We start from the raw sequence: 24,144 nt of genomic DNA, 5'->3' as shown, positions 1-24,144 counted from the left end.
GTCCTTCTAAAAAGACAAACAGCTTAGTAAAGATAATCAAACAAATCATGTAAGCAAACATGATAATTTTAGATGATATTAGCCTTAAAAGTATACAAACCAAGGTTGATTAAAATTTTAATGCATGATATAGTTAAACATAAAATTTTGAGTGCATAAATAGACTGTCATGTAAAATTAACACACCAAATACGAACCAGACCTATCAAAGAAAAGAAAAGAAACAAACAACACAAGATACTTAACTTGCTCAACAAACAATCAACCTTGTAACGTTAGAACAACATGGTTCTAAAAATTAAGCGACTTGCGTTTTTTTTTTTTTTTTTTTTTATTTAGAACTAGACATTATATTTGACGCTTTTCACTCATTCGATACCCTACGGAGAAGTCTTGAAATCTATTATGAATCATGTGTACTGTTATGTGATGCATGTGTTTAAAATGTTGGCAGCAGTCCTTTTGCGCCAATTACTGTTTTTCAGGGCTATCATTTGCGCCAAATTTTGTTTCCCAAATGTATCAATTGCGCCAATATTCGGAACTCATTTGCGCCAATTTACCTGTACACATATTTATCATAAATATTATTGATAAATATATATTTATTCTTATTTTTGGCTTAAAAAGTATCATATGTTCGGAGGTATTTATTTAGCCATGAAGATGAGCATCTGGAGAGAAATGACTAAAAATGCATTAGACAGTCAATATACAGAGAGAGCATAAAACTTATTGCTTTGCTGAATATTTAATAAAGATATGCTTATAAAGAAGAAAAACTTTCAATGAATTGTTGCATGTTAATGTCTAAATTAATTAAAAGTTATGAAAGCTTTTGCTGATTATGCTTTAGCCACATATGTTGATGACACAGTGTTTTAATTGTTCCAATCATGCGTATGAACTTTAAAGTGAAGTTACAAGCTACTACACACTTTAAATTTGAGATTACCCATGCAGTAGTAGTAATTAAGAAGAAGATATGTTTCAGAAAAGGAAACATTTGCCGTGTAAAATGCTGGTTCCAAGTCCGAATAAAGGAGTAGGGAAGTCATTTTTCTTCTAATTGGCGCAATCGTATGTTTAATTTTTGGCGCAAATGATACCATGTAATTTTAAAACATGTGGCGCAAACGTAGCATTGAAGAAAAAAAGTTGTGGCGCAAAAGGACGCATTTTTGGCGCAAACGGATCTCCCCCAAAATGTTTATCCCAAATACAACGTTGAGTTAATCTTTTGGTCAATAACATAAATTTTGTAAAAGACAAAAGTAATAATTTTAACCCATAAAACTGTACAAAAATGATCCCTTCTCTGTTCTGTAACAAATTGGCGATATTTTTAAAAAAAAAAGGAATTTAAATTTCATTTTTTTATTCTGAATTCATGTTAGCAACAAATTAAACGTCTAATTTTCATTTAACAAATATTGATGAATATAGGATAATGTACATGTAGTATATTTTGCTTTTCGCTGTGATAGTCTAGTTTTTCTTGTGGATACACACAAACCAGAGGGACACTAACCTGGCATGTGCATCCAGATTTTCAATCAAGTTAGCAAAATTTGATAAAGGAATGCAGTTAAAAAATGTGAATTTGCATTTTAAAGAACAAATTTATAAGATTTTAACTTAAAAATATCTTTTACAAGTGTAAATTATTTGAGCTTGATTTTTAATGTTTTTTAAATTGGCATTTTAAGGGGAGGTAACTGAAGGAATCTACATGAAAATTTGCTATTTAGAATTCTAGCCGGAAAAAAACTGGCAGTGACCCTATTTTTTCTTTTGATATTCTCAAAGCATTTTATAAAAGCTATCGTCTCATGTTATATTTTACAATTCTATCATTTCGTTTAGCTTCTAATCACATAATGATGTTTTTTCCTGTATAACCATACAAAATGTGTCATTTTGTCATAACATGTAGCTTGAAAAATACGCGTTAGTGTTACTAAGCTTAAAGTTTGAAAGGAGGTGTTGTGTAAAATTTGTTTATATATACGTCTATTTTGTCATGTTTTTGTTGGTTTTTCTTCGATTGTTCACTTTATGTTCTCTTTAATTTTTACTTCAATCTCCTGCACCATCACTCAATGACTTCAATTGAACCCATTCTCACAATTAAATACATTCTTTCACAGCAAAGATTTTTATGATTTTTTCTGTTGATATGATTTTGAAGGAATTCAACATATTTTGAAAAAAAATATCACGGATAAAATTTTTTATGTTATTTCATCTGTTTTAAAGGCACGTTCTTGTATAAATACATAAGTTGTGACTTCTATTTTAGACAAAGAAGTATAACAGTTGAACATTACAAGAGACATATAATACTTTATCCATTCCATAATTTATAATTTTATGAAAAAGTTAAGTGAAATGGACCTATCGACATGTTATTAAACGTTATGGCCGAACGTTTCGGACGTATTGGTGAAAATCATGTAATCAACATTTTATTTGTTTCAATTTTTTTACTGTATTTTCTATCTAGCATATATTTCATTCATATCCTAATTATTGACCCCGAATTTGTCGTTAATCTTGACATTTAAGCGTTTTACGCGGATTAATTGTCATAATCTTGGACAAAGGACTGGATTTCAATAGATCTTAATATTTAATATCGTATCCTCTGTATGACAGTTAAGACACTAATTTACAAATACTTTTGATCACCTGCAGTGGACACTGATTTCTCTATTGTTCTTTTGTTATTTCTATTTGTCATCTGTTTATCTTCTTAACCTTTCATTGCATATTATTATGTAACATTGGTTTAATAATTATTTGTGTTCTATATTATGTAATATATGTGGTTAATTTTTTACCACAGCATTTTTATGCTTTAACAATAAAGATTCATTCATATACTATTCCCGATCGCCCCCCACATCTTACAATTTTAGAGTTGTGATTGTGCCACTACAAAGGTTTTGCTGCAAATAGTATTTTATTTAATGTAGTTTCTGGGCGAACTATAGATTGCTAGCTATCAATTTTACATGTATAAATTGTTTAATACACTATTTTGGAGCGAGCAAGATTAAAATCTTAAACCTGATAAATAAAAGTAAGGTATTTTTCTCTCTCTCGGAAAGTTAAAAAAGAAATGAACATCTAATTTTATAAAAAGAAAACTAAAGATAGACCAAAACAAGATACAAAAAAAATACCATAAATCCGTACTTTTTTTAATTCAAATTCATTGTTTTTTTCAAGGGGATTTTTTTTTATAGTTTTTTACATCACTTGTAATGTTACAAAATCTCAATCCCGTTAAAAAAACAGATAACATTTTTATTTGCAATATTCACTGTCATCCCTGTTTTAAAAATGAAATTATGAATGTATTACGATTTGGGGAAACAAGAAAATGAAGAATTAGCAGTATTTAAAAACGAAACAAAAGGTTTATCGACAAAGAATTCTAATTAAAATATGCTCTTCATCTTTGTATAGTTGGCCTTTTAAAAAAAAATAATATTTGAGCGGCACCGATGAGCCTTTTGTAGATCGGATGCACGCACATCTACCTTAGACATTTTTAATCCTGGTAACTATAATGAGTTTTTTTTTTTTTTTTACTAATAAACGTGTTAGCTAGAAAATCTAAAAAGAGACATTTGGTCACAATGTTAATTTCTACTCCTTGTTTTTGAATTGCAGATAAACATTCCGATCAAATTGAAAAGTAGCGGACTCAGAGGGCTCCAATTTTTGATAAACATATCTTTGTTTCGCATAAAATCGTCAATTTTTATAGCATAAAGGGTATTTTCGCATCCTTCCTCAAACGAAGAGCCCGCCCTTATTGATATGGTGCTATTGTTGCTTGTTCGCTTTATGATTGCCCTTGATATCATATCGGTTACACCCTTTTTTACATAATATACTGCACTGCAATTGTCAGGATCTAACTTTATAAGATGTTTCATCAGATTGTTATTAATATCAAACAAATGCACAGAATTCTATTTACGTGCAGCTTTATATGCAGTGACGACATAACCATGTGCACATAATTCATTCTTCGTGCATGACGACATTAAATTGTTGGACAAATTTAATATGGTAATAAATTTCTTTACAAAACTCGTAATTTGCATTTTTTTAAATATTTTTTTCGATTCAAAACATGACTTTGAGCTTCCGGTTTTTCATTTAACAAATCTCCTAATAACCTATCACGTAATTACAAATAGTAGCAATTCTTTGTCAAGAAAAAGATAATCCTTTTCAAATTAGTAGATCATTCTCGGTCTATCATTATTCAATTGTATTTAAGGCGTTTCGTTAGTACACTTGAGAGGGTTTATGGTAATTTGACTGACGGATTACTCTGGCTTACTTCCAGCAGACGGGTATTTAAACATAGATAAACAATCGAGTTGCATGTTGGGAAGATATTTAAGGACATTCCCTTATAACGATATCTTGTATTGCATTTATTCATCGACTTTTAGAAGTTTAAAGATATAGTTTCACGTCCAACAAATTATCGTATTTAGACACACTTTATCTAAACGAACTATTTACCACAGTTACAGATGGATCATTTGTCATTTGGATCGGATATATGGAAAACTTCACTGGGAAAAATAGGAGAAAATAGTTCTTTAAAAACTGATTCCGAAGACAGTGATGATGGCTCACATAATAATTCGTTTCAAAAGGAGAAAACATGTTTACACAGAAACAAGAAATACTCATACAAACTTGACAATGAAAAGAAAGTAAGAAATCGTGTCCAATGGATCGACGAATGTGAAGATGTACCCCTGGCTTCTGAAAACAGACATGCTTCAAAAACTGAGGACTCACGACTAAAACCTAGACCTATCTTAAAATATCGAGCCAACTGTTTCATAATTGTATCGGAATAGTCGGAACATTCTGTATTTTGGAAAAGAGTCACAACTTGAAGTGTACTGATGATCATTTTAAACATTCACTTTAAGGGGTCGAAATCAGTTATACTTGTCTTTTGGCTACATAATAGACTGTGCTCTGACCATGTAAGAGTGTTTCTTATCTCAGGGTTTGAAAAAATATTACGTCAAATGTGATTTTAAAGGTGCAATATTTTATTAATTTATAATAATTTTACATTCATGTTTTACTATTCTGAATGGTATGTATTTTTATAATAAATACTATGTGCAATGCTTTACAGAGTTTTCATTTAGTGTAACGAATAAGATTATAATAATCAATTACTATTGCTCAGTTCAACAGCACAGTCAATGCAATTTGTTTTCAGTAAAGCTACAACACCCTCCCTACATTTAAAAAAGAATGCTTTGTGTACAAATAATTGTATAAGTAATATTCATGATTGCAGACATTCTTTAAACTTACAGCCTTTTCACTTTATTGTCACACATGTTACGTCATAGATCAAAGCTTTTTATTATAGTCAACATCATATTTACTATGGGATACTGATCAACAGTGATATTAGATCAAAAGCAAGAGCATACATTATTATAAGTGTTTCTCGTTTTACATATAGATTAGACCGTAGTTTTTTTCAGTTGGTTAAATGGTTTTACATTTGTCTTTTGGGGGCTCGTTATAGCTTGCTGTTCAGTGTGAGGCAACGCTCTGTGTTGATGGCTGTACTTTGACCTATATTTTGTTTTACTTTTTACAAATTGTGACTTGGATGGGGAATTGTCTCATTGGCACTTATACCACATCTTCTTATTTCTACATACACATCCTCATATAGATCGCATTAAATCTATAGGCACACACTTTCTCCTCCCTTTACATTTAAAAATCAAGTAGAAACACGAGACGTAAGATACTGCAAAAAGAGAACAAAGCCCCTAAGAGGGTAATCGAAAGTTAATAATAAAAAACCAAGACAACACCATGGTCAAATAAACCACGAAGATACAAACAAAGATAACAAAACACTATAAAGACAATTCAAGCTTGAGCAACACGAACCCAACCGAGAACCGAGGGTCGAAATTTAATTCCTGCTCATCATATGACACCCGTCGAGATACTCATTGAAATGCCATATCAATTGATTATACATCTAACGGATTGCAAAAGGTTTCTTGCCTATGACAACATATAAGTAAACATTCGGTACGTGCCACTTCTCTAATCATATGCCTTAACCAAATGTGAAAAATTGAAATGAAAACAATTGTTCCGGGAGATAAGGATAAACAAAACTTTCGCAGTAAGAGACACTATATAGATATAGGAAGAAGTGGTATGAGTGCCAATGAAACAACTGTCCATCCAAATAACAATTTATAAAAGTAAACCATTATAGGTCAAGGTACGGCCTTTAACACGGAGCCTTGGCTCACACCGAACAGCAAGCTATAAAGGGTCCCAAAAATTAGTAATGTAAAATCATTCAAACGGGAAAAACAACGGTCTAATCTAGAATCGAATTCATAACAGTGTGGCTATGGACATTGATTGGCGCACTTTAATATCCCATTGACTGGGACAGATTAGGTGAACGTTCGTCTATAACGCCCATTGCTCACGACGTCCTTAATGTAAACATTTAAACAGTGGGGTCACCAAAGGTTCTCAACGCCTATATAATATAATTCGAAATACTAATCAGGAATTTGTGTTTTGATTTATATTGATTAATTAAACGTCCTTTACTTGTGTTTTTGTTATGTTTCGACAATCAATTTTCATAATAAGATATCGCAAAGCCATGTTCTTTCAGAAAAAAGAATGACTTACTGGCTTTAAAAGTTGCAATGCATGCATTGATTGATTATCTTTTTCGGATGTCAAAGCGATTTAACAATTGCGATTGTCGAGTTATGTAATCTTTTAACTTTTATCTGGTCTAATTTTATTTTAGAACGAATGCATAATCCACTTTCAAAAGTTGTGCAAATACGAAACATAAAGACAAAATATACTTCTGCCCTGTCTTTTTCGTACTTGAAAGTTATTGGATAGTAAGAAAGCTATTTGGATTAAACCTTGTGAAATTTGCATGCATTTACGTTATTGTATTGGCAAAATGTATCATTTGGTGTATATAGGAAACTTAAACCGTTCTGCTATACTGCTACTATACTTGTAAAAAACACTTGGCAACAGAAACGCATTCATCTTATCTATATCAAAAAATCGACCCAATTTACATAGAAATGGAAATCTTCGTGCATTTGTGATCGCAAATAAAATATGTTCCGGACCTTATGCGTATTTGGACCATACGCGCATGACCATACCCGTCATTCGCGTACGATCGGACCATACGTGTATGGTTGGACCATATTAGTATACCCTTATGGTCATGATATATGCGTATGGTCCAAATACTCATATGGTCCGGAACACATACATGATATTCTGTGCGTTGTCGGTCGTCTATTAATTTTTTTCTTTTGTTGATGGATTTGACGTCTTTCTGTGAGTGATTATTTGTTCATGACTTAAAACTTACTTGCAAATAATTTAAAACCAAGACTTGATTTATAAAAATGTCCAAACAAACCATGATTTTTTTTAAACATACATCACATCCATTGCAAAAGGCTAAAATTCGCCAGGTCTTTAATTTCAACTAAGTGAGTTGACTAAATTAATGTTGCGGACCATTTTCCAATTTCCATGCGGTATCCCTATTTTTTTTCTTGCTCATCTTTTATGTTTGTTTTTTTTCATGCCAAGACCTCTTGGAGCTTTCATTCTATAAAGTGTGTATTTTGCTAATGGTCGAAGGCCATACGGGGACCTATAGCTTGATAACGCCTGTTGGTCCCTGGAAAGAATGTGTCTGATTGTCTATCACACTACATATTCTTATTTTAACATGCAGTTATATCTATGATAAGAATGAAAATTGAATTGTCATTGAGACAAAAACCCAACCAAAGAGCAAAAAAAAAAAAAAGAAAAAAAAAAAGCCCAAGGCAACATGTAAATTTTTCGTATCAAGGGAATTGCTATAAATATATTTATTTCAGGTTAATAGTATTAGGCCATACTCAAGTTATAAAGTAGATCTTGTCGTCAACTTTTGCAACTAGCTTCTATGTTTCTATAATGCACTGTTCATCTTTTTTGGGCTTCGACTTTTCCATTGGACAGACAATTTTGTTTTCGACTATTTTAAAAAGATGCATTTTTTTTACAAAATCATACAAGTAAGGAGTCTCTGGCCTTTGGTAGTGTTGTATGTTAATTAATGTTTGTTTATTTGTTTGTTTTGGAAATAAGTATGAAGTACATTTTCACTGAACTAGGACACTTTTTATAATAGTTTTTCGATATCGCTCGGGCAAAAATAATCACGAATATAATGCCTACCCATGTTAAAACTACAATAAAGTATAGTTTGCATCAATTATTTCTTGAACCTACCATTTTTTTGTCTGTGTTGGATTTGTGTGGCATTAAAAAAAACGAGTATAAACTACACAGTGCAGCTTCCAACAAGAATACAAGATTTATTGATTTTAAAAATGCGACCAAAATTTAAAATTTGCTCGCAGCGGAAAAAATTCAACAGTTTGATTTTCATTGAAATAAAATAATTGTTATGATTTACACATCGTTACTTTTTCCAATATAAATATTCGAACTATTTTTTTGTTGTTTCCTTTATAAATTGACATCATTTTTAAAAAGACCATAGTGCACGTGTCTTCGATATTTAGAAGACTATAAAAGCGATGTTCATTATCTTTCTTCTGCTGTAAGTTTAATGTAGTTATTTTGTGTCATAATTGCCATCTCGTATATTTTAAATTTGATTAAAGAAGATTCAGGTTGTCTTATACGTCAATGATACACACAAAAAAAACGATAACAAATAAAATAAGGTGCAACATTCATTCTCCATGAAAAGAATACATCACATGGATGTAATTTTTGTAAGAAAAATACCAATTTCGTGAGAAGTTGTGTATTGGACTTGAAGAGCCAAGACAAACTGACAAATATCTGAATGAACGAATCGATTTATGGTATATAAAAAAAACAAAGCCCACATGGTTAGCATTGAATAAATAGAAGGCCACTCTTAAATGATCACAACGAAGAAGTTTTTGTTCTCTTAATCAATAAGATATTTTCTGAAATAACGCGGGTCCCCATTAACTTAAAAGTTTTTTTGGTTTTTTTTACCATGAATAAACTTTTTTTTATTATTATTATTTATTGATATCAGCTCTGGACATTAATATTCTTAAAAGTGAAACTGTTGTAAGTGATGGTATAACAATTATTTAAAATAAATTCCTTAAATGATTTGTGAAAAGAAAGTTTCATTTTATGTATCAAAATGTGTAACAAATGATTATTTAAATCCCCACTTGAAGGCCTCCGATAGACTGAGTGAGCATAAAATCATCGCCCACGACAAACAAGTTATAGGTAAACTTTTCAGTACAATTACTAATAAACGTTTTTCCGTCGACCACACTGTTATGAATTTCCTTCTATATAAAAACGAGAAACACGTATATGCATTAAAAAAGCACAAAATAAAACACTAAAAACTAAAGCAACACGATAAATGAAAAATCCATATTAAAGCAATGCAGTAGATTTATTTGTTACCCAACACAATTTTTCTGAATATTCTTCGAACGCTAAAACCCTTTGATAAAACGAAATATTTCAATAGTAAAGTTTCCGTTTTATATAACGATAAATATATGAGCCTTTCTCATCGATCTGTCCGAAGAAACGAAAAACTATCTTTTCTATATGCAAATTTTTGATAAATTTCGAGTCAAGGAAGCCACTTATATATCTTACGAAATTTCCATATTGATATAAATGACAACAAATTTAAGAATATTAAATTTGTGAAAAGAGGTATGGCGAAGTAGTAATACCTTTAAAAGCAATTTGACGTACAACTGAATTGTTTTTCATGTTAGCTATAAACATGAGAAGATGTGGTAGGATTGTCAATGACACAACTCTTCATCAGAGACCAAAATGACCATGACATTAAGAACAACTATAGGCCAACAAATGACCTTACCTTCAACAATAAACAAACTCCATACCACACAGTATGCTTTATAGCCAAATGGCATATTTAAAACAATTTAAACGAGTAATCTAGAGGTCTTAAATATAATGTTGCAAAACAATTAACGATAAAGAAAAAAAAAAATTCACTTGTGTGTTACCAAGGTTTAAAAAAAGGCTAGGTTATGTTGGTTTCAATATAGAATTATTCATTATATTTTAGGGACAAATGCTTTACTTTTTAAAATGAAGCTTGTTAATTGTAATTTGTGTGCAATTTGCAAGGAAGAGCCTGAAACTATAGAACATTTACTTTGGGGTTGTCATATTGTAGCCGATATTTGGCACAATCTAAATTCATGGATTTTCGATAAGGTTCTTATCGAAATTCCATTTAATTTGAAAATTGTCATTTTGGACTTTATGAAAATTATAAGCTGAATTTGATTAAAAATACAGTTATCTTACTGAAAAAAAAGAAAACAAATTTTGAAATAGGAGGTCATTTACCTTAGATTCAAATTACAGTCCCCAAGGTATATATAAGATATGTATTCTTTACTTTCTAATAAAGTAACCCATAAGTTATTAAGCTTATATGATAAGGGTAATACACAGAAGGTTTTAGTAGTCAATATCTAATATCCACTTTTATTTGTGATGGACGAAGACTGGTCGTTACGATGAGGTCTGATATATAATCTAATGCTAATGTTTTCTTGACATTTTGACACATTATTTCAAATTCTAGTGTATTTTCTCGTTTAACACGTTGCACTAAATTGCTGTGTGACGATTTGAATATATTTTTCGATATTTGAATTCTTGGATTAGTTTTTCTTTATATTACATTGACAATCATTTAGTAATATCATGATAGATAATTACCATCTGCGTTAATAAAGCACCATCTTCCTCAACTTAAACTTCCTGTGGGTCGACCCGGATGGATGTTGAAATTTTGACTGCATTTAAAAAAAATATATACTTAAAATGAATAGATTATTAGCCTTCTAAATACCATCTAGAGATGTTATTTGTATTTCTATAACGCATTCCGATGTCAGTACAGCCTCCCTACTTAGACATTTAACCAATCTGACAAGGCGTGGTTCCGTAGTTAAATATCCAACACACCGTAGAGCAATTTGTGCTCTAACATTGTTGACTTCTTGCCTGTTTCAACACTTATGTACGACGTAGTTGTTCACGTTGTCTTCTTTTAATCATACTTTACAGTTGTTCGCTCACTCATCTTTGTATGAGATTAAAAGAAGGTCAATCCAATTCAATTACAAATGCATATAACTAGCAGACGTGAAAATTGCACATTTATCAGGTTTTTCCCGCTTGAAAAGTATCTGTAGTACGTGCAAATATTCAGGTCACTATATTCAATTTTGAATTATGGTGCAAGCATTTAACCGAAAACTGTACTTTTTATTTTAATGACACTTGTACGTTTCAATACGGTTGAAAACACTCACGTTTTATTACGACATTTACTCTCATAAATTTGCATCTTAAATTGAAATGAAAGTGTGAATGTAGACATGTAATATTTGTGAGCTAATATAACCAAAACAGACTAAAAGTAATGTCAAAATCCAGACAAGGAGTCCAAGTTAAGCACATTCCATAAACAAATCGATATGCGGTTTGTCATGCCAGTTCTGTAGTACTGATCTACTGGGCGTTGATTAACATGGGGTCTAACAGTTCAGTTAAAGCGTTTGAATCGTAGCTATGTTGCAATCACATTGTCCGTCCATCTGTCCGTCCGCCCGTCCGTTCTACCAATATTCTTTTCCGAGAACTACGTTTCTACTGAACAGCATGACTTTGAATTTGATAAACAGCTTGACAGTGATAAGTTGTTGAATGTGAGGTATTTTCGTATTTGCTAGACTCCTACTTCCTGTTTGAAAATACTTTGAATGTTTCACTGAATAAAAACATTCTACTGACACTTTTCTAAAAAAAAAACCCGAGTGAACAGAATGAATTCACAGTTGGTCAGTAGTTTGAAAGTGTGTCGTGTGAGCGTTTTTCTGATTGGTCATACATTAGATTACTATTTTTCAATAGCGAGTGTCGTATGCTTAGCACTAAACGTTTAACTGCTTGTATTTTTAACATTACAAACAATTCCAAAGTTCCAGGTGCTGGACAACTTTTTACATAAATCATATAGTTACTTATCAAAAAGGCAACCATTTTGTTTATTATTTAGAGAGCTACCTAATAAAAAAAAGGCAGGATGATAATTTATGTCAAAAAATGTCAGAATAAACTAATAAAAAAAGACTGGACCGAATAGAGAGGGGGAAAAGGCAGGACAGAGATAACAACTAAAACAAAATGCAGAACAATAAATTTCATTCGGACCCCCTTCCACAGAGATCAAAGTGTAGCTCCCTTATGTGCGTCTCTCTTGTTATTAGCTGACAGGAACGTTCTTCGATTCTTCCTAATGATTTTACTTTTCTGTCTGTTAATCAAAGATTGATAAAATCGAAGAAGCATTTTTAAAAGCGGTTTAAGTAGTCGAAAGAGACTTGATGTTGATGCGCGACTGGTGAAACCTAATTAGAACTTTATCTGACTCCCTGGTGTTCCACAATTCAAAAAGTAAAAACAAAATTACCCCAAACAGAGCCTCATCTTATTATTTAAGTTCATATCGTAAAAGCCTTAAGTGTTTTGAAGTATTTTTTTTGTTTCGATTTTTCATTACTTTTTCTTTATATCTTTATCTGATTTCTTCTGAATTACTAAATGATACCGAATTTGAATGTATAAATCAAAAAGTGGTAATAAAAACAAGAACATTCAACTCAAGATACCAACCGCCCACTATATTCGTGAAACCAGCGCGATAATCGAATATCTACAAAAAAACGGTCAGTTGAATAACCCGAGAGTTTGTAAGCCTTCGTAACAGTTTTTGTTAACCCGTGAGTTTGTTAGCCTTTGTAACAGTTATCAGCAGATATTAAGATTGCCTTTATCAACATATGAATAGAAAATATCAACTAATAGAATACTTAGACCTGATAACAATTTCAATTAGGAGATATATTAAAGGGTTTTTGTATATTTTAAAGTAGTCTGTGGAAGTTTTAAATCAAGTGAAATATAAATTGAATTTACAAACAACAGTAAAAATGTTATTGTTCAATCTCTTGACATAAATCAGCCAATAGTACATGTTCAAATAAACACATAGAAGTACAAAACAATATATACACCAATACAATTGTGTAAAAATGCGGTGAATAAAATAGTACAATGAAAAATAACTTTTGTCCGAATATTCTGTTGAATGTGATGAGGCACACAATGTATCAATCTGAAGAAAAAAATATACCCACGATTCGCCTATAATTGTAGCACAACGCCCTGTTCACTACATGCTCAATGCATTTTGGAATCCTCTGTTCAGAAATGTGTTAGCAAAGCGTGAAGCCATGTTCTGTATTTTAATTTTATTGATACTAGGAAGGAGATAGTTGTCTTTTTATACATTTCTTTTATGCTTAGACTGTAGTGCAAGCAAATTCGTTTTATCTTTTGCTATGATTATTATTTGGAAATATTATTATGTTAAATTTCGAGCTTGCAATTTGTCTTTTGGCTTCTTTTAAATTCACTGACAACCATAATTTAAAAATTGTTTATAATACTAGTAAGACCACAATTGCACATACTTCACACTTTTACTTGTGTAATCTATTCATAAACAGTAAATGACGTTTATATGTAAAATACATTTATTCATTACTATACTGAAATCAATTACTTAATAAAATGAAAGTTGATTTAGAATACTATTTGATTTAGTCGTAATAATTTCAGATGTGCGTAGCGATACATAAAATGAAAACTACACGTCATAAACCTTATGCTTTCGAAGCGCTTTTTTTGAATTACCTTCATCATGTAAATCAGGAACGCCAAAACCCGACTATTTGAAAGCCAAGGATGTATAACAACCAAAACAGTTGAAGAGCTGTTTGACTAAAAAGGACTTCAAAAATAGCCAAAACTGTCTACGGTCCACTTTGTCTGATGGAGTTTAAATCTTAGTTTCTTTATAATTTCAAAATGTATACAAGGACAATATTAGAAAGGTTTGTTATATAAATTTATTTCAGTATCGAAGTACTATCGGGGACTGATATGCATTAGACTGGTTCCCGATCGCAATATTTAGTATGCTACACATTAATCAATACCTCGTGACAGCGTATGGATATCAGCTAATACCTCGAACGTAGTACCGGAAACCAGGATAGATATGCACATGCCCTTTAATCGTCATCTGTTGTTGCGTTAGTCAAATACATGACCTCAGTCACTGGTATTCCCTTTATCAAATATATGCAATGTATGTATTTTATTATGTAAATTTTCTAATTATATTCAAATGTTTGGTAACTACTCATGTGAATACTGTAAACTTGTCAGTCATGAACGTACACTTTATTGAATATTTATAGACGAATGCTGAATTATAGCTGTAAAACTGTAACAAATTTAGCTGCACTGATTGGTATTTCTAGTTCTAGAAATGCATAAAATATTAATTTCGTAATTACATATGGTACTTGAACAAGAATGATACTACAACGTCACGTTTCTGCTTGAACATCACGTCCTGAATATCACGTGCCTGTACCAAGTCAGGAATATAACAGTTGTTATCCATTCGTTTGATATGTTTGAGCTTTTGATTTTGCCATTTGATTAGGAACTTTCCGTTTTGAATATTCCTCGGAGTTCAGTATTTTTGTATTTCACTTTTTTTTTTAAGCACTGCACGAAGTTAAAAATATTGACAAGTAATGTTTAATGATGCATAATAACGATGTTTAATGAGGCAGCATAATGATGCATGTAAAATTGAGACATATTTCACTGCATTGTTTGATATTTTTAATTCTATAAACGAGTTTAAAACAACGTCACGTTTATTAATGTTAATGCATCACATGCTGAAACATAACGTGAATGCGGCGTAGAAAAAAATATAATAACAAGAAATGCTAACTCATAGTGAATAATTGCTGTAAAACTGAGACAAATGTACGGAAGCGTATTAGCGCCACACACTTTTTTTTTCTTCCTATGTTTGCGTTATAACGCAAACCTTTGCGATATAACGCAAACATTTGCGTTATAACGCAAACCATTTGCGTTTAACGCAAACCTTTGCGTTAAACGCAAACCTTTGCGATATAACGCAAACCTTTGCGATATAACGCAAACCTTTGCGATATAACGCAAACCTTTGCGTTATAACGCAAACCTTTGCGAAATTACACAAACCTTTGCGTTACAACGCAAACCTTTGCGATGTAACGCAAACTTTTGCGTTATAATGTTTTATTAACAAAATTATGTTCTCTCTATTCAAATTGCTACCCAAGCATCTTAAAAATACTTCATTATATTGAAATGAAAATTCAATGACTTTCTATCAAAGAATCTTGATCATATTCTGAGATTTAAAAAAAATGTTTCCTTATTAATAATTCATTTTAAAGCAGAAAGATCATTTTGTCTATTTGACCTGGAGGTTTCACAATTGTATGACATTATTTTTGATCTTTCAATTTAAATATGACTATATACTAAACTATATCTATTTTCTTGTTAAATTATATACTTTTCTGATGCACAAATCAGTCTTAATTTATGTATAATTGCACTTCAAGTATTCCATTATTCCTATGCATATTTATTATAATGATTTGGCCTTGTATGTATGTTTCTTTTTTTTATCTACTAGTTAATCACATCCGAAATGAATGACAGACGGACATATATACAAAACTTAATGAATAATTGAAATCAAGATATTTGCGTTATAACGCAAAGGTTTGCGTTATATCGCAAAGGTTTGTGTTATAACGCAAACATTAGAAGAAAAATAAAAAAAAAAAAAAAAATGTGTGGCGCTAATACGCTTCCGTACGTATGCAGCATTGTTTGATATTTTTAGTTCTGGCAACGCATTTAATATGTAATGTTGTAATTGTAGGGTACGCGTGCAGAAATCCCTGGAAAAAAAGATAAATACCAAATGCTGACTAATAATAAATAGAAAATGATGGAACAAGAATTGGATTCTAATGATACAACGAAAAAGTTCCTATCCTGGAATATTTTCCTAAATGAAAATTGAGTTATAAAATGCATCATTTAGTATCGTGTGAAGAAAGTTCTCCCACTGTTATTTTGGTTCTTAAACTTTTGTCCGCCTAATAAATTAACGTAATATATTGGATCTAAGTGTTCGCTTCTATTATCATGATTTGACCATTTATGTTTGATTTCATGTTTGCAATGCATAGTAATATTTTTCTCTAGAATTTTTGTACATTTATCTCAAATTTCAACATGTTTCATGTTTTGTATCATGTAAAATAAGACAAATTGTTTGGATATTTTCTTCTGTATTTTGTTTTTGTAATATAGGCTTCTGCATTCGATTGATTAAAATCGTGTAAGTGTTAAGTAAAAGTCAGTGTTTTAAATCAGAATAAATAAATAAGTATTTGTTCCCACTCACGTACCAGAAGTTACTTTATTTCTACAGTTTGTCTTGAGGATTAACGTTCACAAGAAGACTGTTTAAGTTCTAACTTTACGTGTACAAAGTGATACCATACACTAACCGAGATGACACCAAGTAAATATCATACAGACTGGTGTCTCTTTTAAGTGATAAAATAACAAGAAAATAATTAACATATTCTTGATAATTTGTAACATGTACACTCCCGCAACTCCGTTAGACTGTTCCAAGTTCAAAAGCTATATGATAATAAATGGAGAATGGAAAATGGGGAATGTGTCAGAGAGACAAACAATCTGACCACAGGACAGAAAACAGCCTTATACCACAAATAGGTCTTCATCTTAGCAAGAAAATCTCGCAGCCGGAAGCGGGCTTCAGCTGGCCCATAAACAAAAATGTGTAATAAGTCAATAATCACGCTAAACTCTGAAACATATAAATGAACTAATTTAAATCACAAACACTAACAAACGGCCAGAGGACAGGCGCAAAAAATGCGATGGAGTAAAACATTATTTCGTGATATCTCACTGATCCTCCCCCTATACCTCTAGATAATGGAGAATAAATAAACACACAACATAAAAGTTTAATCCAATCTGACTAAAAAAAAAATTATTTAACTTATTGTGGGTCGTTGACCTAGTGTTGATAAAGAAAGGGAAAAACTAAAATAAAAGTGGTAAATTTTGAAAATAAATCAATTAAAAGCAATCTAACTACACAATAAATCCATTAAAAGCAATCTAACTACACAATAAATCCATTAAAAGCAATTTAACTACACAATAAATCCATTAAAAGCAATCTAACTACACAATAAATCCATTAAAAGCAATCTAACTACACAATAAATCAATTAAAAGCGATCTAACTACACAATAAATCAATTAAAAGCAATCTAACTACACAATAAATCAATTAAAAGCAATCTAACTACACAATAAATCCATTAAAAGCAATCTAACTACACAATAAATCCATTAAAAGCAATCTAACTACACAATAAATCAATTAAAAGCAATCTAACTACACAATGAATCAATTAAAAGCAAAGCAATCTAACTACACAATAAATCAATTAAAAGCAATCTAACTACACAATAAATCAATTAAAAGCAATCTAACTACACAATAAATCAATTAAAAGCAATCTAACTACACAATGAATCAATTAAAAGCAATCTAACTACACAATAAATCCATTAAAAGCAATCTAACTACACAATAAATCCATTAAAAGCAATCTAACAACACAGTAAATCCATTAAAAGCAATCTAACTACACAATAAATCAATTAAAAGCATTCTAACTACACAATAAATCAATTAAAAGCAATCTAACTACACAATAAATCCATTAAAAGCAATCTAACATCACAATAAATCCATTAAAAGCATTCTAACTACACAATAAATCCATTAAAAGCAATCTAACTACACAATAAATCAATTAAAAGCAATCTAACTACACAATAAATCAATAAAAAGCAATCTAACTACACAATAAATCAATTAAAAGCATTCTAACTACACAATAAATCCATTAAAAGCAATCTAACTACACAATAAATCCATTAAAAGCAATCTAACAACACAGTAAATCCATTAAAAGCAATCTAACTACACAATAAATCCATTAAAAGCATTCTAACTACACAATAAATCAATTAAAAGCAATCTAACTACACAATAAATCAATTAAAAGCAATCTAACATCACAATAAATCCATTAAAAGCATTCTAACTACACAATAAATCCATTAAAAGCAATCTAACTACACAATAAATCCATTAAAAGCAATTTAACTACACAATGAATCCATTAAAAGCTATCTAACTACACAATAAATCCATTAAAAGCAATCTAACTACACAATAAATCCATTAAAAGCAATCTAACATCACAATAAATCCATTAAAAGCAATCTAACTACACAATGAATCCATTAAAAGCAATCTAACTACACAATGAATCCATTAAAAGCAATTTAACTACACAATAAATCCATTAAAAGCAATCTAACTACACAATAAATCCATTAAAAGCAATCTAACTACACAATAAATCAATTAAAAGCTATCTAACTACACAATAAATCAATTAATAGCAATCTAACTACACAATAAATCCATTAAAAGCAATCTAACTACACAATAAATCCATTAAAAGCAATCTAACTACACAATAAATCCATTAAAAGCATTCTAACATCACAATAAATCCATTAAAAGCAATCTAACTACACAATAAATCCATTAAAAGCAATCTAACTACACAATAAATCCATTAAAAGCAATCTAACTACACAATAAATCAATTAAAAGCAATCTAACTACACAATAAATCAATTAAAAGCAATCTAACTACACAATAAATGGTCAATATATATTTTATTTGGAAATACGTCAATTAAATGCAATCTAACATCACAGTAAATCCATAAAGACATCTTTTAGAGGTCAATATATATTTTATCTTGAAATAAGTCAATTCAAAACATTCAACTGTACAATATAAACCATAAAGATATCTAAAGGTTGATAACTGTTCTCATGAATAACTGTTGATGGTATAACTTTGACATGGTCGAAACAACACACCACTTATTAAAAATATTAACTATACATTTTGGGCATGAATAAATTTGGACGCATATTCTTTTAATTGATCAACATTTGTTTTCGGAATATAGGAATCTAATATTTGAAGTTCTTAAATCAAACGCTTTAAGTTATATATAGTTTGCCTTTTTCAACTGATTTTTATAGGGGGAGGGTTGGGATCCCGCTAACATGTTTAACCCCGCCCCATTATTTATATAAGTGCCTGTCCCAAGTCAGGAGCCTGTATAGCTGACTATGCGGTATGAGCTTTGCTCATAGTTGAAGTCCGTACGGTGACCTATAGTTGTTAATGTCTGTGTCATTTTGGTCTCTTGTGGACAGTTGTCTCATTGGCAATCATACCACCATCTTCATTTTTTATATTTACTTTAGAATGCGAATTCTTTAAACGTATAACAAACAGATAATCTTTTCTTTTAATGTGAATGCTCTTTTCCTTGATGTTCCATTGTCTTATATTCAAGAAATATTTTTATTTCCGGAAACTTTTACAATAACGGATACAGATAACATTTTTGAGTCACACCTTTTGTATGACAGTATATTCATTTATTTCGGAAAGCTGATTGCACTTGCAAGAATAAGACGAAACGAGGTTTTTCAAGTGAAATAATAAAGCAATCGAATAAAACTTTATTTTCCTTCAGTTATTTGTTTTTGACCAAACAAATTCATAGATTATAATATTGAATACGTCTACTCTGTTGATTCGTTTACAGAATGTCTAGACTCCGGACAATTATGAGTATATCGACTTTTCCATTGTGAAAACCGTATACATAAATGAATAATATGTATAAATCATCATAGTATATCTGTTTAGCTGTTAGGCTTTCCAGTGGGTGAAAATAGCAAACAATAATAGGTGAAGACCCATTGCATTGGTGGCTATGGAATGGGTTTTTTCTCTTTGGTCGGGTTGTTGTCTCTTTTAGTAATAGCTTCATCGTTAAAAATATATGGTTGGATTTATATGTAAATGCAAAACAGTCTTGCCGAGAAAATCCTCTTGCTTTTTTACTCAAAGCATAAAGAAACAAATTGGCTATAGAAATTGTGTATATGTTGTATTTCAAACATTCATCCAAGTTTGTTCGGATGATTCCCTTACATTTGAATTATCGTTTTTTTTTTTTTTTTTTTTTTTTTTTGTGTTTCCGTTGTGTCGTTTGTCTTCTCCTATATTTGAGTGTGAATTCACATTACTATAAGACGTGTCACGGTACTTTTCTATCCCAAATTCATGTATTTGGTTTTGATGTTATATTGGTTATTCTCATCGCATTTTGTCTAATGCTTAGTCCGTTGCTGTGTGTGTTACATTTTAATGTTGTGTCGTTGTTCTCCTCTAATATTTAATGCGTTTCCTTCAGTTTTAGTTTGTTACCCCGATTTTGTTTTTTGTCCATAGATTTATGAGTTTTGAACAGCGGTATACTACTGTTGCCTTTATTTCTGGTAAAATAATGAGCAATCATTTTCGTCTGTAGTTTTGATTTTACGACAAAGAAAGCTAAAATAGGTTTTAATGTGGAAGACTCTATCAGTATTCAATAAACAATGGAAACTTATAAATAGAGGAATCATAATCATAAAGAAAACTCCCAAGTTTGGTCCTTGATATGACATGACCCTATCTTATATGATACAAACGATACAGGAAGCCCTATTTACTTCTCGGATGTGATTAAAAGAGCTCAGATAGAGAGAAAAAAAAAGTATTCACAGAAAATTAGAAAAAGATCTTGTCTCAAAATTTTACTGTTTTTCATTTAAAGTATTGAATATTGATGAAGCGAGAAAACAATCAATATTTAAACTGTTACCTGATTACTCATAATAGACATTAGAAGAAAGGTGTACTACTATTGGTTCTAGTGATTGACAGATAAAATGTGGCAACTTTCCAATTGGTAAGATAAAAACCACAGTCCTCATATGCTTACTGGTATATAAAGGTAGTGTTGATAACAGGAAAGGATAGTTTGCAAACCAGGTCGTTAAAGAAGGACATTCGATAAAAACAATTTTAAAGATGGCTTATTTGCCAAATGGATCGGACTTGTTCAGAACTGTTATGAATGAAATTGATTCTAAATATATTGACAGTATGCCATGGAAAACCGTCTCAGACAACAGTGACGACAGATTGAAAGACAGTTCGGCAAACATAATTTTAAACAGGAATCGCAAATGCTCACACAGACATGAAAATGAAAAAAGAGAAAACAATCGTGTACAATGGGTCGATGAATGTGAAGTGATGCCATTGTTTTGTGATAATAGACAAGAAGGCATTAAGAAGTCCGAAGGAAAACTCAAATCAATCCTGAAACAAAAGATAAACTGTTTTATAATTGTTTCCGAAAAAAGTTAATACGGAACTGAGGGAGGATCACTTCTCAGACAGTGTTACTTATACAAACAAGCAGATCGAACAAGGAGGACCACCAGAGGTATTGAGTTTGAGGTTGATAAGACATTTGACGACATTTCATAGAATGTATACATGCAAATGGATCGGAATTATCATACGAAAGTTTGTCTCCGTTATGTTTGTTAAACTGACCTTATTCATTGTTTTATGATCTCAGGTATCATGTACAGTTGTTCATGTTAATGATCGTTAATCATGCAATCGTGTTTAATTATATTTATACATGCATTTGTGCAATATTAAGATTGATTTTGCAATACATTTTATGTATATAAGATATTTGAAATAAATTTATCTAATAATAATTGAATCAGATTCATGGTAGAAAAGAGTACTTGCTTATGTTGTCCAAGCCTTTAATTGGTAACTTGTCCTTTCGCTCCTGTTGATTTGTGCAACATATCTTTTAATTGTTGGTTTTTTATTATTGCTGTTATGGATTGCCCTCGCTTGCTTATCTTTGTTTGTGCTATTGTTACTGTATACAAATGAAGAGCTGTTTATCCCATCTACAACACCGGAATCTATTCTAATGGGTGTTCTCACAATTCTGTCTATTTCTATGCCTAATAAATGTTTTTCTTCACATTTTATCCCCATGTTTTGCTTTCTGTTGTGACGCATGTATAGTTTTACTGTAGGCATCTTTATCTACATGTTCATTGAATTGTAATATTACACAAATACTTAAATTCCAGTTGATCAGCATCCCTGATTGATTAGTTTTAAGAATGATAACCAACTTAAGTAAGTAAGTAAACTCCTTATATAGATTACTAAAAAAACATTAATCATTACAACTTCTCAGTACTATTGGAATTATGTTTTGAATAAGAAAATAGGAGATGTGGTATGGTTACTGATTAGTCAACTATTTACCAAAGTGCAAATATAATGGAAGTAAGCAATTATAGGCAAACAATGTATATTCGACTATAAAAGGCACCTACATGAGGAATATGAAACAATTCAACTTAGAAAACCGACGGCCTGATTTTTAACAAAACAATTTATAACAAATCATATTAGGAAGACAAGAACCAAGAGCCGTGGTGTATTGGTTAGTGCATCGGACTACTAACACAAAGATTCCTGGTTCGATTCCCGTTCGGGATGAAAATTTCAGGAACTCAATTTTCGGCTCTCCCTTTACACCATTTGTGAGTATGGTCTTAAGGAAATGATGATAGTCCGTCGGAAGGGGACGATAAATGGCTGACCCGTGTTAAAAGAGAGCCATATCTCTTGCACATAAAAGACACCCTTGTAGATTTCGAAAAAGAGTAGGCTAATTCCGCTACAAGGCAGAACTCGCACCCGCAAAGTGGAAAGGGATTAATATAAGTTGCAAAACTTGTTTCCCAATCCACTATAAATAGATATGTTTAAACTAACACAAGAACCAACGTCAATATTAAACTTCAGGCTCCATACTTGATATGTACAGGCACATACAGAATGTGGCGGGGTTAAACATGTGCTCTCAACCCTCCCCTAATTAGTGGCAGTGGTGTAACAACACAACATAAGAAAAACATAATTTTGTTCGTATACTCCAAGTTCAAGTAGTTCAGGCGTGATGTCTGTAATTGTTTCAAAGGTCTTCGCGTTGTATCTGATCTGAATTAAGTTGGTCATTGTAATATTTGCAATCTTAGGTTCAGATACTATTTTATGCTCCTAACCAGAAATTAAGAATATCTCGTTTGAGAATTGATTGACCTCACAGAATTTGTGTCATGTAAACGCAGTTTCAAAATATGTTTTTGTTTCATAAAAAGACAAAAAACATCGGAAACCAAAAATGAATCCATAGTCTGAACAGTCTAATACAATTTTAATTAGTTCAGAATAGCAATAAAAACTATTAACTATTAAAATACGGTACCATGGGTACTAAGACCCGATAAATTTTTCAATCGGGGATCTTCAAACAAAAATTAAAAGACTTTGGTATATATCACTAGGAAGTATTTAATTATAAGGTATTCGATTTACTTGTTTCCTATATAGTTTATCTCCTTTGAAATAACTAGACCACATGGTATAGAAAGTTCTTGTTGATCGATAAGCTAAAAGTACAAACTTGAACAATATACACTGCATTTACTTTTCCGTCAACAGATTCAATATATTTGAAGTTAATTGTAAACAGTTACTATAGCACTATAGTATTCAAAGGATTTTTTTCACTCAAGATCATGCATGATATTTAAATACCAAATAACGACATGTAGCAAATTGAAGATTTCTTTACCGTCTGTATTCGATTAAGATATTTTATTAATATAAATGTTAAACATTTCTATCAATTTATCTTTCGGTAATTTTTCTTGCAATAAAAATTGGAAATAGTACAAGAGCAAGTATTTTTTTGTTTTTTATTTAACATGTTTAATTTTGAAAACTTTGCTTATTTGGTTTTATTCTAATTTCACTATAAAATTCGCATAAAATAATAGAAAAGAATTTATCCGACGTGGTCATG

Source organism: Mytilus edulis, chromosome 1 (genome assembly GCF_963676685.1).
Source record: "Mytilus edulis chromosome 1, xbMytEdul2.2, whole genome shotgun sequence".
In the NCBI taxonomy this organism is placed as follows: domain Eukaryota; kingdom Metazoa; phylum Mollusca; class Bivalvia; order Mytilida; family Mytilidae; genus Mytilus; species Mytilus edulis.
Note: the sequence above shows the minus strand (reverse complement) of the source record.